The 16547-nt window shown below is 39.8% G+C and overlaps 1 long non-coding RNA gene across 1 annotated transcript; it reads left to right on the top strand.

The window, feature by feature from the left end:
- Positions 1 to 13385: 13385 nt before the first annotated feature.
- LOC130913599 (uncharacterized) lies at positions 13386 to 15620 on the top strand. The gene is made up of 3 exons (XR_009062788.1): positions 13386 to 13441; positions 14365 to 14846; positions 15172 to 15620. It is a non-coding gene; the product is annotated as an uncharacterized LOC130913599 (long non-coding RNA).
- The last annotated feature ends 927 nt before the right edge of the window (positions 15621 to 16547 follow it).

The following is a 16547-nucleotide window of genomic DNA, read 5'->3' as shown; positions in this document are numbered from 1 at the left end:
CATTTCGCTTACTAACATAATATGTACATTCTTTACAACAACCATACTTACGGACAAATCTTGTCCAAGGATCATATAAGCACAATATTACAACGTAGGCGTCAGCCCGAGACGTCGTGCAGCCATATTGAACTGGCAAGAACACAATAAACCATGTCGCAAAGCGACCACAAGAGTTTGCTGTTAGATAGCAAAAAAAGCCTTGCTGTAAAACTTAGCAAAAGGCAGAATACTGTCTGAGCGGGACATATGCGTTAATTGCGTCAAATATTTATACGTGATTAATTTTAAAAATTAATTACCGCGCGTTAACGCGATAATTTTGACAGCCCTAATATACATATATATATATATATATATACATATATATATATATATATTACTGTTGCATTTTCTCGATGTTTTAGATGATGAATAATCGATCCAAGCAATTAAAATAAAAATTTAAAAAACTTTTAAAAAAGAAAATATTTGAAAAAGAAAATCACTCTTTTTGTCCGCAATTTTCGGTTTACGCTACATGCGAAATAACCGCTGTGTCTTTACACTTGGTGATACGTGCTACATGGAGTTTTTGGATCGAAACAAGGTAAGTACACGATAATATCTAGTTAAAATCAGTATCTTTAATTCCGCTTGCATCTGATTGCGCCACAGTTCCCGGAAAATTAGCGCGAGCCAGAAAAAAGACATATGTTGCAGTCGAACGTTAGAGCGAGAAGTACGGACATAGCAGGCTAACTGACTAGCATCCTATCCATTATCTTTTCAACCTTTGTTGCCATTTTTATTGCTTATTATGGGAAGATATCGATGTATTAGATACATTAGATGCTTAAATTATAAAGCCTAGGTCCTAGGCCTCGAGGCTAAACAAAATAGATGGATGGACATATCGTTCAATATTTTTATTGGAAATTCTACATTTACGTTCACATTTCTGCCTCAATTGTTTTTCAGAAGTCATCATGCCGCATAGCTCAACAAAGTGAAATAGAGAAATGAGGCAGAATGACCTGCATAAATTTGAGATGCCGAGGGATGCTATTATCGATGTGGGGACGACAGTGTGGCCAGGGAGGCCCCCATCTTTATGACAGATGACATCAAACATGAGCGTTCATTGAGTTTAATACACAGAGCCTGTCAAGTATGAGCACAAAAATAACTGTGAAAAGACTGACAATGTGGAGTGATGCTGCTGCGAGTCAGTACAAGGTTGGTTTTGTTGATCAGACTTCTTAAGTGTGTTATGGAGGGTCTTTTTTTGTTTATGTCATTATTCATTATTTTTTTGCTTCCATTCATCAAAATAAATCAACATTTCATGTCTTGATAATGCTGCCCCACAAGGCTCATAGTTGCTTCTATGGCTCTGAGCATGGCAAAGGGGAGAGTGATGGCTTCCTCTCCAAGGCCCTCAGAAGAGCTGTGCACTCTGGAAAAAACCTCCACAACGCCAAGGACATGATTGAGTACCTGTTCGAGAAGCATGGAATGGCACTGAAGGGACAGTTACTGTCTTTTTTATACAGGTCGATGTGACAAGAAGTGGGGAAATCATTTTGTATGAGTAGATTGTGGTGGTCCTTGTCCACACTTCCCTTTAAATTGACTTTTATTATTGTAATTGGGTGTGGCACACCTGAGACTACACCTGCAGCTCATCCGCATTCACCTCTGCTTTCACGGAGCGGCCTGGGCATCAAGCAGGTGCCAGATGATTGCCTGTCAACACTGGTACATCGGCAAACTAAGCCTGTAGTTTTGACTCGTTGTTGAACGCTTGACTAATTCTATCTTTGCCTCCAGGACACCCACCCAGCCAGGCCTCCTGTCTGAACGAAGCCACCTGCCACAGCAATTCACTGACTCATTACCCCCGACAGCCACCAAACACCCTGCCTGTGTTCAATAAATATCACTTCACACGTCATCTTCTTCTGGGTCACGTTTTGGTCCGCACTGGCTTCGCCTATCCTGCCTTAACATAGATCAAAGAAAGTTTCTTACAAAATGTTACTTGAAGTGTTTATTATGGGAGTCCAGAACCTTTTTCTAATGTGAAACTTTTTCAGTGGTCTCAAAAATATCTACTGTATTTAAACTCACCTGATCTGACCTACTTTTAAGGTGTCAAAAATGCCTTCCTGTTCAAAAATTTTCTTCCCCCAGAAAATAGAGATTTTAAAATTCCCAATGATGTATTACACATGCATATTGGACAATTTTGAAATCAGGCCAAATTGGGGGTCTCAGAGCAGAACTCTAAGCCACCTGAGTGTTTTCCACTATCAGTTATTTACGACACCACGTTCATAACACCAAAAATGTCATGTATCGGGCAAAAAAACGAATCACATTTTAAGAGGCTTAACAATGTAATAATATATATACTGTATATGTTGGGCTACTTTAATAAGAACTCATATCGTCCTTTTTCCACATCATTTTCATAATGATTTAGGGCACTTTCACATTAGAACAAGAGGACCAGGTCTGGTTGGAGAGCTGACTTGCAACAACACTTGCAATGACTTGTTGAAAAGGTTCAAGCATTCACACTGCCCCAACCGAACTTACCCCCCGCACACATCCCTGCCGGAAAAAGGGGGAAAAGCAATGCAATAATTTTAACGATACTGTCCACCGTAGGCGACGCCAACAACAACAGGCCTCTCTAATATTTTCAAGTGGGAGAACTTGCACAATTAGTGGGTGACTAAATACTTATTTGCCCCACTGTATAAAGTGAAAGTGTCCCACCCTACTCTTCCGGATCTCATACATAGTGTGTTCAGGAACAACATGCAAAACACAACCGCCACATTGGAACCCGATTCTGTGTATCAAATCAACTGCTTGGCACATCACAACAACATTTGGCCATGGTTAATTGTCTGTCCTCTTGCCATTGTTGATTTTTAATAGCATGCGCACTGTATATCCACTTCCAAGGAGCGTCACAGCCTGGAGCATCACAGTTCAATGCTGTGACGTAAAGTAGCAAAAGCACACCCTGCTCTGATTGCATTCACAAGTGAAGCAGGGCGCGCTTAAAGTGGACCGAGACCAATTTTTGAGTGGACCACAGTTTGTTTGCTTGGTTCGACCTAGAGTTTGGATGTGCGTTCAGCTTTACAAAACGAAGCGGACTATCTGAGAGAAAGAACTCGTTTAAAATGGACCAAACATTGCTAGTGTGAAACTGCCCTTAGATATTGTGAATAAGATGCCGCAGGCGCTTTATATCACAATTAGTCCATGCGTGCATTTGTAAGTGTTTTTGTTGTATAATTCAGTTGAAAAGAGATCGTGCCCTGCTGATCAATGGCATGTGAGCCAATGATGGATGGCGGTGCGATTTACTAATTTCCCCAGCCAGACAAATATAACCTACTGAGTTGAGCGACACTCAGATCCTTCTCCACTTCTCTATTCGTTTGACCATTAATCTACTCCTTTTTCCCTTCAGTCTCATTCTCCGAAAGGCTGTAATGACAGTCGGATAATCACACGTGGGAACACATGTGCCAACCATTACTGACTCTATCGTGACTCGCGCCTCTCTGACTCAAAGAATCAGGTCAGCAGATCAATAGCGGCTGCTCTTCACTCCGTCACGTTATGGGTGTAAAACAGTAGGAAGGGTGAACTATGCATTGTCCATTTCTTCTAAATTGAACAACGACGACAGAATTGAGAGTTTTATACAAATTGAATAACAACGACAGAATTGAGAGTTTTATACTTCAAGTTATCTTTATTATAACACAGAAGAAGCGGAAAAACAAAAGATGATTGTCAAGCGTGTTCAGGACGGATCGATAGACGGGAGGGTTCAGAGGAAGACACGATGGTATGTGACAAACTTTTAGAGTTTCTCAACGCTCAGCCGAACTCATTAGAAGTTAATTAATCACATGGATCGATCTGTTGCCACTCATGTGCCCACACACGAGCTAGCAGGACTCGACTTGTGCTGAGGTCTCCTGTCTCTCCGCCTCATCCTGGCGCCATGCAAGGTGTCACTTTCTAGCATGAGATGGCAAATCCATGTGTGGAATCAAGGCCATCCAATAAAACTGGTAGGAAAGGGGCTTTAATTGAGTGTTATGTACATTCTCATACTGACACCCAATATTTTTCCACAAAACGATCCATATTTCACGGTCGTCTATTGACAGGCAAGTAGCTTTTGTGGTAACATAAGTCCTTGTCTGACAACTTTAATGGACTCACGTGAGTCTCAGGTTTCAACCAACATTATTACTGTGATAACACAGTAAAACAGGGAATGGACTCCTTGTGTTAACTCACTTACACCATTTTCTCCATTAATACAAAGCAAAACCTGTTTGTGCTGTGACATCACGCCTTAAAATAAGTATGATGTTGACCCTAATGACTTTCTTCATTTGGACCTCCTGTGTTCCTCCTAATCTTATCCGAATCCAGTCCTGAAACACAACTACATACGGAGTTAATTCGTTCCAGGACCTTGTTTGCAAGTCGAAATGGTCATACGTCGAGCAGGATTTTCCCATAAGAATACATTATAATTCCATTAATTCGTTCCACAGCCAAAAATCCACATTAAATCCTTAATAAAAACTGCTGGTACTATGACAATTACACATAGCAAAACAAATTATTAAAACAGAAACGGAAAAATAAAATAATAATTCCTGTAATAGTGTAACGAATCGCGTTCTAATGTGGCGGATGTGTTTTGCGTGCTGTACCTGAACGCACAGCGTCGCTTACGTGACAGACAGAGGGAGCGGTGCGGTTGAGAGTTTACCTTCACTTTTAATGTTTTGTTGAGAACACCGTCAACTGCGTCAGACAGTAGGCGTGTTGTGTTGGTCAACATCTAAAATAAATGATTAAAACCTGACAAAGCTAGCGATTTCTGTGGCAATGTTAACACAATAATAATTGACACCTTAACTTTATAAAGACTGGCGAACGGAGGTCGGAGGAGGACCGTGGAGATTGTAGACATTCTACGGCTGTATTGTTCAGCCAGTTCACGTAAGCGCACCCCACGCTAGGGATGGGAATCGAGAACCTGTTCCTATTGAGTACCGGTTCCGTGCGTTTCAATACCATGGAATCGTTTGCAGTTTATCTAACAATTCTCTTATATATTCTGACCAGCACGAAATACATCACGTACTTTGTGTATGTTACACATGCTCGACTCAGCAAGCAAGCATACGTGACTATTCAAAGAATGACCTCTCTCCAAGTATAATCTGGAGAGCCAACGCCAAGTAAGTTTGCGTTAATTTTCACAGGTCAGGTCGTTATTCATGAGACTACTTAAAGAAATGGTGTTTTTTCCAAAAAAAAGTCTATTAATGGGTCTATCGTATTCCTCGTAAAATACTCTATAAGAAAAATATAACATACAGTGCCTTGCAAAAGTATTCGGCCCCCTTGAATCTTGCAACCTTTCGCCACATTACAGGCTCCAAACATAAAGATATGAAATTTAATTTTTTTGTCAAGGATCAACAACAAGTGGGACACAATCGTGAAGTGGAACAACATTTATTGGATAATTTAAACTTTTTTAACAAATAAAAAACTGAAAAGTGGGGCGTGCAATATTATTCGGCCCCTGTACTTTCAGTGCAGCAAACTCACTCCAGAAGTTCAGTGAGGATCTCTGAATGATCCAGTGTTGTCCTAAATGACCAATGATGATAAATAGAATCCACCTGTGTGTAATCAAGTCTCTGTATAAATGCACCTGCTCTGTGATAGTCTCAGGGTTCTGTTTAAAGTGCAGAGAGCATTATGAAAACCAAGGAACACACCAGGCAGGTCCGAGATACTGTTGTGGAGAAGTTTAAAGCCGGATTTGGATACAAAAAGATTTCCCAAGCTTTAAACATCTCAAAGAGCACTGTGCAAGCCATCATATTGAAATGGAAGGAGCATCAGACCACTGCAAATCTACCAAGACCCGGCCGTCCTTCCAAACTTTCTTCTCAAACAAGGAGAAAACTGATCAGAGATGCAGCCAAGAGGCCCATGATCACTCTGGATGAACTGCAGAGATCTACAGCTGAGGTGGGAGAGTCTGTCCATAGGACAACAATCAGTCGTACACTGCACAAATCTGGCCTTTATGGAAGAGTGGCAAGAAGAAAGCCATTTCTCTAAGATATCCATAAAAGGTCTCGTTTAAAGTTTGCCACAAGCCACCTGGGAGACACACCAAAGATATGGAAGAAGGTGCTCTGGTCAGATGAAACCAAAATAGAACTTTCTGGCCACAATGCAAAACGATATGTTTGGCGTAAAAGCAACACAGCTCATCACCCTGAACACACCATCCCCACTGTCAAACATGGTGGTGGCAGCATCATGGTTTGGGCCTGCTTTTCTTCAGCAGGGACAGGGAAGATGGTTAAAATTGACGGGAAGATGGATGCAGCCAAATACAGGAACATTCTGGAAGAAAACCTGTTGGTATTTGCACAAGACCTGAGACTGGGACGGAGATTTATCTTCCAACAGAACAATGATCCAAAACATAAAGCCAAATCTACAATGGAATGGTTCAAAAATAAACATATCCAGGTGTTAGAATGGCCAAGTCAAAGTCCAGACCTGAATCCAATCGAGAATCTGTGGAAAGAGCTGAAGACTGCTGTTCACAAACACTCTCCATCCAACCTCACTGAGCTCGAGCTGTTTTGCAAGGAAGAATGGGCAAGAATGTCAGTCTCTCGATGTGCAAAACTGATAGAAACATACCCCAAGCGACTTGCAGCTGTAATTGGAGCAAAAGGTGGCGCTACAAAGTATTAACACAAGGGGGCCGAATAATATTGCACGCCCAACTTTTCAGTTTTTTATTTGTTAAAAAAGTTTAAATTATCCAATAAATTTTGTTCCACTTCACGATTGTGTCCCACTTGTTGTTGATTCTTGACAAAAAATTCAAATTTTATATCTTTATGTTTGAAGCCTGAAATGTGGCGAAGGGTTGCAAGGTTCAAGGGGGCCGAATACTTTTGCAAGGCACTGTATATGCATCTAAAACAATTCTAAACGATTTTATTAGCAGTTTTAATACTCATTTGGGTCGGTAGTCCACCAATCATTGGTTTTTGGAACAATTTGAATTTGGTGGGATATAGGGTCAATCTGACTACTGATTTCACACAAAAGTATATACCTCCGCATCCGATGGTGGTATTTTTGTGTTGCTACGACTTACAGAAGTGGATGTTCCAAATTACTTCCCGAAATGCACCTCAGGACTACAGCCAATCGGCGTATTTTCGCCCGTAATTCAAGATAGGACGGTCCCAAACCTCTTTTATTCTACTCAGTATCAAAAGATAGAGTACCCCAAACTATGTCTAGGAAGTTAACAAATCTAAGTTAATGGAGGATTGTGCTAAAGTTCCTATATTGTATGAGAGACAGCCGTCCTTATGTAATGACACCAACTTAATTATAAACTTGTTAATATTTGGCACAACAAAAGAGATACTCTGCCCCTGCTGTCTGGACTAGCTGAACACTTTCTGTGAGTGCAGGCTATCTCCACCCCATCTGAGAGGGTGTTCTCCACTGCTGGAGACACCATACGTCCAGAAAGATTACATATCCTACCTGAAAAAGCAGACATGCTTATTTTTCTGCAAAAGAATTGTTAATTTTGCACATTTGCACTGTTCTGTTGTATTGGACAGTATTTATCTTTTAAATTTTTTTTTTTTTTATTATTATTATTATTATTGAGTGCTATCAGGTCTAATGTCCTTTTAAAAAGTTTTTTTTTTTTCTATTAGAAAAATGTTTCAGTAAAATGTCACACATTATTATGTATTTGCCACAGTTACATGTTGCCACAGTTAACATCTTCTGATTAAACAAACTAGACGCCAATCAAAATGTTTGTTCTTCTTTTTCCCCAAATTAGAATCGATATGAGACTCGATAAAGAATTGAATCATTAAGCAATATCGATAATGGAATTGGAATCGTAAAAATCCTATCAATTCCCATCCCTAGCCCACGCTCATATTTTTCTATCATTTGCATCTTCATTTCACTGGTAAGCGCCACCTTTTTCCTTGTTTTACTACCTGTACCAACCTTTTTTAAACCTGTGTTGATTTCTTTTACAAGAAAATCCACCGTGCGTCCGTCTGCAGCGCTCTCATGTCGTCGTATTTCGAGCATGTCGTCGGATGTAGAAACAAACAGCGAGTCAAATTTTACGCCGGATGTCGAAAAGATCGTTTGTCGAAGCGATCGTATGTCGAGGTACCACTGTACACCAATTAAGCCATCGCGTAGAGCCCCCGGATGCATTAAAAGGCCCCACAATGCCAGTGTATATTGCATGTTGTGCTTACATGCAATGTACTTTCCAGTTGCAGCTCAAAAGAGCACTAATGAAGAAATGCAATGTTACATGGGCCTCGGAAACGTTTTATTTTATTTTTAAAAAATAATAAAAAAATAAATCTGAATCTCGCAATCATAAGACGCTACAATACCATATGCCCTGATTGGTTGACTTCACTTTGTCCAAACAAGCGCCTCTAAGCAGCATGTCGAAAAAAACACCTTTCGACAGGCGCATTTCTAAATGGCTTCATTATTGTCTTTCCTTTGTGAGTTTATTCATTCAGATAATACTTTTACATCTAGTGAATGGCGGATGCACACATTTGGCTCACATTCAAACTCTTCCAGCTGTAAAAGGCAGTAGGATGTGAAAAGACTTATCGACCTCATATAATTTTCTCTTCTCCAGAAAAACGTCTTATCCATTTCTTTAAATCTCATTATATTCTTTTTAGTAAATGAAGTTATAATTTATAATAAAACGAGATTAACTGAAATATTAACTTTTGTTCGTTAAAGGGTACCACGAATAGAAAGACGTAGTTCTTAAAAGATTCATTTTAGTAGGAGTTGTAATAACGTGATATGAAAACCCCTCTTAATGTTTTCGTTTTAAAAAAAATTTAAATAAAAAAAATAAACTAGTAGCTCGCCATTGTTGTTGACGTCGCAGGGCGGTGACGTCACATGGCCACGCTGCCGTACTTTACATTGTCACTCTAACTATGTTAGGTAGTGATTTAAATACACCACAAGGTGTCAATGGTGAGTTTTAAATTAATAGGAGATCAAGCCAATGAGTGGGTTTTGTCCCTCAACTGACGCCATAGCTTTTTGTTTAGGGCGGGTCCATTGTGATTTACATTCATCTGAGTGTTGTCTTCCCAACAAACACGACTCCTGATAATGGCTCCCAGCACCACAGTTTGTATTTTGTGACTAAATATTGCCATCCAGTGTATTTGTTGAGCTAAACGAGTTGCTAAAATGTTTAAATAGAGTTTGACCAAAGTGTGAGTAATTTTTATGTGTATTTTGCATATCTTATTTTGATTGTGAATTTGTGAATGCCAGTTCTCTTTGCATTGTTATTATTTATTATTATTATTATTTTGATAGATATGACTATTATTTTTGTTATATTTTCACTATATGATACTTATGTTTGTTGTGAAGGAGTTGCCGAAGCTTATGCCAATAAACGGCGCAATGCGAGCTACGAATCTGTGTCCACTCTCCTTTTTCTCTGCCTTACACCCCACTGCAGATTAAAGGAAAACTATGGCGTCAGTCAAGGGACAAAACGCACTCATTGGCTTGATCCCTAATTAATTTAAAACTCGCCATTGACACCTTGTGGAGTATTTAAATCACTACCTTACATAATTAAAGGGTGACACGTGGGATTCTGGCAGCGTGGCCATGTAATGTCACCGCCCTGCGACGTCAACAACAATGGCGACCTACTAGTTAAAATATTTTTACAAATTTTATTAAAATGAAAATATTAAGAGGGGTTTTAATATGAAATTATTAAAACTCGTACAAAGATTTATCTTTTAAGAACTACATGTCTTTCTACCCATGGTTCCCTTTTAAAAAATCATGATCGGCAGGTTAGGCTTTTCAAAAATTGGTGAACAGACAGAAAATTGTGCTCATTGCAGTCTTATTGGATGAATTTTCTGCAATTGGCTAGGGTGCAGGCTTTACGAATCCAAAGCCATAATAATTATACTAGTATGTAATTGATTGAATGAATGTCTAATGATGTTAGTTTAAAAACACTTTGGAGAGCACAGCTATTGTGGTAACATAGCATGATGTATCCTCAGGCTATTGCAGAGCACTAAAATAGGTGATCAGGAGTTACCATGGCAATAAGAGCTTTATGTTTCCCATCCATCCATCTTCTATACTGCTTATCCTGGTGAGGGTCACCAAAATGCTGGAGCTTATCCTGCCTTACTTGAGCTGAAAGCGGAGTTACAAGCCTTTTCTGTCACTTATAAAATCCTACAGCGATTGCACGGCAAAAGGTGGAAAAGTTGTAAATTTCTACGAAGTGTCCAATTGAACATGACAGTATTTCACACCGTGTGAGTAATTTTTGGGGAAAATCAAGGCACGATCATCATTACTCCAGCTGACGTACTTTTTTGGAATCATTTTGCTGGACTTCCGTATATTTTTTTTTTCTATTTTCAGTCATCAATTTTTTAATGATGTGGGGAAAACTGAGTAAGCCTAATCCATATACTTCATAATTGTATTGACGGGTCATATCCTTCAGCCACTGCGCAACACCTTCAAGTAGGGGGCTGTCCTACAGTCCGCTTCAGTTACTCGCAGTCGATCGCAGTTAGTCAACACATGTAGGGATACAAAGCCGGATTTAGGTTGAAAAAGTACAAAAGTTGTACCACATACAAACAGGAAGGATTGTCTCAGGAGTGATTTATTTTGAGGATTCAAGGTCATTATTATATTTTTTCGTACCATGCATGCATTTTGAAACGTTGTGAAAAAAATCAGTGGGAGAAATTAGCCACTACAGCGTTGGCATTATACGTCACAATATTTGCGTAAAATAACTGCTAACTGCGCGTTTTTATTTTTTGCTTTTAACCAAGAATCGTGACTGTTTTACATCCATATCTATATAGAATTCAGGGATTTAAGCATTTAGTAAAAGACTTCAACAAAAAAAGCTCTGTTTACATACGGCGGCCGCTAATTTCCTTACTGACTAGCCTCATAGTATATATTTTTTGTAAAATAAATGCTACCTGCACGTTTTTTTTGTTGTTTTTGTTTTAACAAAGAATCGAGACTGTTTTACGTCCATATCTATTTTTAAAAATTCAGGGATTTAGGCCTTTACTCACAAGAATTTTCAAAGGAAAAAGTTCTTTTGTGTGTTTCCACTCATCTCCTTTGACGGAGCTAGGCCCCCTATGTCGGCCCTGCGCCCAATTTCCCGTCAATACATCATGAATATTATGCCTAATTGATAATACAAACTCCACAAATACAGTACTTGGATTTGATGTAAGTCTTACCTTACCATTTTTTAAAATTCAGTTTGGTTTTACAATTTACAGTAAGCAATGCGCCCTCTAAGCTGAGTGTGTGCGCAATCACGCACTGCTTGCATATACTCAGCGCACAAGAAAATCTATGCAGAGCACAAAATAAAATTCAACAGAAACGTATTATGGCATCACTGTCAGCGGCGTAGTGATGTGTTAGCGCAACACTCCTATTGGTGCGTTTGATACGGCAACATGACGCTCCTATTGGTGGTTCAATACGCCAACGCGATGCTCCCATTGTTGGTGAAAAGTGAGCTTGACTCCTGTGCTAATTAACTGAAGCAGCATTCTGTTGCCAATCTTTGCAAGCGCTACAGTATTAATTGGTATCTTAATTTTAGAATTGATATAATCTAGTTAATTAGACCAACAAATTTGTTTTCTGTACCATTTTGCAACGGAGGTCTAGCCAATAATCCCATACAATTCACTTCACTTACGCTGCGCAGCCAATCATAGCATTAACAGTGTTGTGCATATGTGCCCTGCCCATACACATCGTGCAAGTTAGCTAGCTAACAACAGTGCAGCGGCGGTAGGAGACGCAAATACTAACCCCTTATAATGGCGAAAGGGACGGGCAACGATACTACACTCATTATGCCAAAGTCAAAAAGAAATGCTGTTTTTTTAAGATGGAATGGCTGTCGGAGTATGAGCAAATATATGGATAAGCGGTGAAATTGAGTGAGATTTAAACTCTGCCCCCCCTCCTTTTTATTTTTTTTTAACCTGTCCACTGCAAATTTAGAACGTCTTAACTTTTCGTAAATCTAGTCAAATACTTTTCTCCATCTTGTTTTGAGTGTTAAAGACATAACATATGAATGTGTCAGATTATTCCACTTACTTTAAGTAAATATGACTATTTTTTTAGTCAATTTTCACCTAAATCCAGAAAAAAAGTGCTTTCGAATATTGTCTTGAAAAATATCTATTCTTGATTTAAAGGGTATGAAAACGCAAAGGGGGTGTGATACATCAATAGAACCGTTATGTACCAAGATAGCAAATATTGATAAAGTTAACAAAAAATCAATCACATTAATGAGCAATTATCAAAAATAGATTGAAAATGACGAACATTTCCAAAAGTGTTCCGGAAACAGCCGAATGGGGCGGCGACGTCACTACAAGTGAATGAAAGTCGGGGCGGCGCCAGGTGCCATTGTTTTTTTATCGACGAGAGAGTAGCGTTCCGGTTTGTTTGACCAAAACATCACTAAAATGGTTCAAAACTGCTGTGCTATGTGGTGTACAAATAGCTATTTATCGGAATATAGTATCCATGAGTTCCCGAACGCGAAAAAAAAAGCTGGACTACGCAGACAATGGGTAAAGTTTGTCGTGCAAAGAGGGCTAATTTTCCAGACTCAGCCTCCGGCACGGTTTTGCATTGTGCGCATTTTCCACCTGAAAGCTTCTCGAACTATGGACAAGTGAAATCGGGTTTTGCTAAAAGATTGCTGCTCAAAGCAGATGCGGTGCCCACCATACATGCACAGCCACCTAAATGTCCCAAGACACGAAGAAAGAGGGCGAAGACTGCCACTGATGAGACCACCTCACCATCCCAGGCAAAGCAAAGGAGGGTAGTTGCTAAGCTCGAAATAACGTGGCATAAAGTTTGATTCTCCAGTTACACACAGAGTTTGCTCTACACTGTAAATGCTAACATTCAAATTAATTAAATGTGATAGGTGAACTAAACTCAGTTTTCATCAACCTGTTGTGAACACTACTTTTAAATAAGTAAGTAGTAATTTGGGGTTGGAGAACTTGCTTAACTTGATATATCCCAGTTAAGTCAAATTAGAAAAAATAATTTCTTGTACCCAGTGTCCTTTGGGCGTTCTATAAGACATGCGCAGATCTGCCCTGCCCACTTTCGCGCTCTTTCCAACACCTTTCTCAGTTATTTTCGCCATTGTGGGTTTACTTGTCCTCAGCACACTGATTTGGTAAGTAAATATTTTACTCTTTTGTAAACCGTCGATTTGTCTTGTTGTAGTGTAGTAGCCTGTGTGCTGCCAGGGAGGAGAAGTGTCAATTACATCAAATATCACTGCCAGCAAGCATGCTATATGACCGTGACAGTAACCTCATCATTTTCAGAAACAAATGTAGACTACAGTTTATGGTAGACTCCCATTTTATGCCGCCGTTTTAAATTCTTGACAGACGGGGCTCGTAACGTTTTTAGGCGATGGGAGAGGTTTTTAAAACCGATTTAAAACAGTTACCCAGCGGTTTTAAGTTAGCTAGACCGAGGGGAGGTTCGCTTCCTGTTTTAAAAATAAAAACACTAATTCTATCGTTAGCGGGTGTTTTATTTTGTGAAACTAACAGGAAGTGCCTTAATCACTACGGCTAGCTTGAGTAGCGCCGAATATGCACGTTGTAGATCTAAACGGCTACTTTCTTACGTAAAAATGTTAGAAATGTCTATAAAGTGATTTATTTACAGAGTTAGTGCTAGAATTAAGTCAGCTTCAGCCTGTCTATTTCGGCTCAGGTAAGAGCTAAATGCACAGTCAGACTTTATGTGCGCCAACGTAATCGGTTCTTGCGCTGGAGCAGGGGTCCCCAAACTACGGCCCGCGGGCCGGCCGGATACAGCCCGCCTCCACAATTGGTCCGGCCAGCCCTGAACCCCCCCCCCCCCCCCCCCCCAATAGTGTTATTATTTCCTGGCTTTTTTCTGTGAAGAACCCAGACAGGGTGATTTGGTTATTAACTATTTAATTAATTGTGTTATTATTATTCATTATTATATGATATTATATTATGTTATAATTATTTTTATTTTACTTTGTTCCAAGAAGAATTCAGAAAGGGTTATTTAATTATGGCTTTCTGAAAAACAATAATTTTTTACATTTAGGCACTGCTGCAATCGTCACACTTTTTCTGTTACAAACTGACCCGGCCCCTCATCAGAGAAGGGAAAAGTCATGTGGCCTTCACAGGAAAAGGTTTGGGGACCCCTGCTTTAGAGTGTTTGTCATCTGCCCTTCCATTTGCTTTTCTTCATGTGCAGTGCTCCCCCTCCATGTTTGATCAAACTGCACTGATAATTTGAAATTGTTTTAAAATGCATTAATCGCAAAAATCAGAGGACTAGATCACATTTCCCCCTGTTATTTCACCACTTTAACTTTGGTCTAACCTAATATAGGAATACAGATAGAAAGAGTGCAGAGATCACACTCGACGCTATAACAACCTGGTGTGTTTAAGGTTGGTCATTTATGTGCCTATATTTTGAAATTGTTGCCTTAATTTTGTGTTCTTTTTCACCATCCCCCAATCAGGCTGAAGCAAATGGTCAAAAGTCCACACATACCTCAGTCTCAGCAATTACAGGTATGTTTCATACACTGATCAATGAATCATTTAATATTTGTATTTGTTTCATGGGTTGGGATAACAAACATGCATTAATGTTTTTACAGATGGATTAAGAAATTAATTGTACATCTCAATTTGAATGTTCAAAAATAATCATTTACGTTAATTTAAAAATAACTCATTATTAAACATTTTAGTTTGTGAATATTAAAATAATTTATTGCAGATTTTAATTTGTGATTAAAAATAATTGGACATTTTAATTTGTGAGTGTTAAGAAAAAATGTAACTTTTTTTTTTCTAACAAGTTCTCAATGCTGAAATTATCGTGTCTTTTCAGGTCAACCAAAGCAGTATTCTCTAATGCAGTGGACTTGCAAGTACTGCACATTTTCTGCTGAAAAGAGCCTACTTGCTTAAGCATTACCGCTTAAAACATGGATACCACACTCGGACATCCCTACTCCCATGTCTTCATAAGGACTGCCTCTGCACATTTAAATCTTTTAATGCACTCAAAGTACACCTATCGACATGGCACTCTCAAAAAGATGCAGGCAAAAGTGGAGAAACTGCATTCGACCGTCAGTTGTGCAACTTTGTGGAGCCCTGCTCAGAAGTAGACTTCTTTACCCATTTGCGAGGACATCTTAAGCTGAGGCAAATGGTTACTTGCCCATATCAAGACTAACTTTCAGAGCAGTATTTATTCGACCTTCACTGCACACAAAAGCAAAGAAATGTGAAATGTGTTTGAGCCATAGTGTGGGTAGGACATTTGTGTCTAAATCATTCAATCCTAATAAAAGTTGCTTTAATCAAAAAAAAACTTATTTTTAATCAAAGAAAAAGAACCTTTTGCAAAAATATATTTTTTTGAAAATATATATATTTTTAAATATATATATTTTTTATTGACGTGTCACTTTTTTTTAAAGGAAAAAGTTTAAAACTTTTTTTTTAAAGTGGAAAAAGTTTTGAACGCATTTCTTTTTTTCTTTTTGAAGTGGAAAAAGTTTTGAAGGCACTTTTTTTCGATTGAATCATTTTGACACAAAGATACGACTTCAACGCTACATGTTTGAGTGGCAGGTGACTACGCCAATGGCATAAAAGAATGACTAATGGCCACCAGGGCTCCATCGAGCCATCGGACTCTGCTCGAGTCCAAGACAAAAATAGGGCACCGGTACGTGGGGGTGACATCGGCATCTCACCGGAGTGCCCGCGATGGTATGGTGCGCTGCTGCTTAATGTGATTCAAGAGGGGAACTTCACCCACTGCCCTGACGTGACGGTTGGCAATCGGGGTCCAACCGCAGTGTCGCGACGCGCCGGTATGGGAGTGGCCGACGAGTGGCCCGACACTAGCCTGCCCAGTAGCCCGCGCCGGGAGCCCCGTCGGGAGCCCCGTGGCTTCAGCTTTGAATGAGTGTCGTGTCAGTCGCGGGCCGTCTACTCAACAGCCGGCCTCCGCGCCGGGGTGGTGATATCGGGGTCCGCCAGTGTGCCGCAACAGGGCACCGTACCATCGCCGGCACACCGGTGAGATGCCGATGTCACACCCCCGTACTGGTGCCCTATTTTCGGCTTGGACTCGAGCAGAGTCCGATGGCTGGATGGAGCCCTGGTGGCCATTATTTTTGCTTCCTGCTTTTATGCCATTGGCGTAATCACCTGCCACTCAAACATGTCAGAAGTAGCGTTGAAGTTGGA

The sequence above is a fragment of the Corythoichthys intestinalis genome, chromosome 3 (assembly GCF_030265065.1).
Source record: "Corythoichthys intestinalis isolate RoL2023-P3 chromosome 3, ASM3026506v1, whole genome shotgun sequence".
NCBI classification, from domain to species: Eukaryota; Metazoa; Chordata; class Actinopteri; order Syngnathiformes; family Syngnathidae; genus Corythoichthys; species Corythoichthys intestinalis.
This window is presented reverse-complemented; position numbering and strand designations above follow the sequence as displayed.